The 1,794-nt window shown below is 40.9% G+C and overlaps 1 pseudogene; it reads right to left on the minus strand.

The window, feature by feature from the left end:
• Nucleotides 1-687: 687 nt before the first annotated feature.
• LOC127216379 (protein BUD31 homolog) lies at nucleotides 688-1,121 on the minus strand (annotated as a pseudogene).
• Between the last annotated feature and the right edge of the window lie 673 nt (nucleotides 1,122-1,794).

The raw sequence follows: 1,794 nt of genomic DNA on the forward strand, positions 1-1,794 counted from the left end.
GAAGCCTGGGATTATATATTCCATCTCTTGAATTCTGTTGGTTATGCTTGCATCTGTAGTTCCTGATCATTTACCTACCTTTTGTCTGATGGGAGATGTCATTCTGTAAATATGTTCTCTTATTGGTTAATGAATAAATACTATTGGCCAATTGGAAAGCAAAATAGGCGGGACTAGGAGACAAGGAAGAAAGAGGAAGTAGTAGGGAGGATATTCAAGATGGAAGAAAGAGAGCAGAATGCAGGCCTCTCTCTCCGGTAAGATGAGACCACATGGAAATACTTAGATTAATAGAAATTGGTTAATATTAAAGACAGAGCTAGTCAATAAGAAATAAGTAACTGGCCAACAGCATTATATCAAATACAGAGTCTCTCTGTGTTATTTGGGGCTGGTGCAGCTCTAGGACCAGGCTGGCGGAAAAAACTTAGTCATAACATTTGTATTTCCAGCATTCCCTCATACTGGGTTTTTTTGTTTGTTTGTTTATTTTGTTTTGTTTTTTGAGGTCTAAAGGTTTTATTTTCACAAATTTCAGCTAGTGAAGCCTTTACCTGTAGACCCCATGTTCCCTCTGGGTCTCTTCTCTGGGCACCACTCTGAGAAGAGCTGCTCCAGGAGGGTGGTAGCCCAATAAGGCAGGAGCCAACAAGGTCCAAAATCCAGAATATAGAGGAGTCAAGGGTGTTAGCCAGAGCAACCCCAGCAGCCACAATGCATGCGTTCAATAATGCAACCCACTTCTAGCTTGCTTTTCAGAACCAGACAAATGCAGTTTGTCCCAAAGTTGATGTCCTGAGTCTGAATGCAGCGGAGGCTGCACAGATTCTCGTAGTCCCGTTTTTTCCACTTTGCAATCAGGTTTTTGTCTTTATAGCCTTCTTTAATGCAGTATTCATAGAGTTCTCTACTTAGGCCTTCCTCTTGTGAAAGAAGTCAAAGATATATGGAGTTTTCTGGTAATGGATTCTGAAGATGTGCCACAGAGATTCCACTTTCCTTTTTCCCTCATGGGGTTCAGTTTCAGCTTCTGTCATCTTTTGATCTAATTCATCCAATGTTGATTCAGTTAGCTCCCAGCCATCTAGAGGTGCTTTCCAGCTTCTTTTGACTTTGGGCATTTCCAAGCATGTTAGCTAGTAAGACCTTCGGATCTATTCCCACAAGAATATATATAAGAAAAATCCCTGGTCTTTGCATCTAAAAGTCTGTGCTCTTGTTCAGATTTACCCATTATTCTGTGACTTGGAAGAGATCACTTCTCTTCTTTGGTCCTCTATCTCTTCAAGTCATCAGGCACTCCAGTCTCTTTCATAACCGTTGTAAAAGACACAGTGCTCGAGAACAGAGGAAAGAAACACTCACTGAAAGTCCATACTGTGGGGTTTTTTGTTTGTTTGTTTGGTTTGGTTTTGGTTTTTTGCTTCCCCCCACCAGCTCTATTTCAGCTTTCAAGCCTTGCACTGTTTGAATTATTTCTTGCATTTTTTGGTTTGTCTTTTCCCCCATTTCTTGAATTATTTCTTCCATTTCTTTAAGGGATTTTCTCATTACCTCTTTGAGGGTCTCTATCATTATCATAAAGTTGTTTTAGGGTCATTCTCTTCTGCTTCATCTGTGTTGGGATGTTCAGGTCTTGCTATTGTAGAGTCCCTAGACTCTGGTGTTGTCATATTGATCTTTCTGTTGTTGACTGTGTTCTTATAATGTCATCTACACATCCCTTCTTCCAGTGCATACCAATGGGGTCTCTCCCTTTCCTGGTGGGTACCAGACCAAGGTTATCTTCAGGTG

This window comes from Phodopus roborovskii, unplaced genomic scaffold, assembly GCF_943737965.1.
Source record: "Phodopus roborovskii unplaced genomic scaffold, PHOROB, whole genome shotgun sequence".
Taxonomy (NCBI): domain Eukaryota; kingdom Metazoa; phylum Chordata; class Mammalia; order Rodentia; family Cricetidae; genus Phodopus; species Phodopus roborovskii.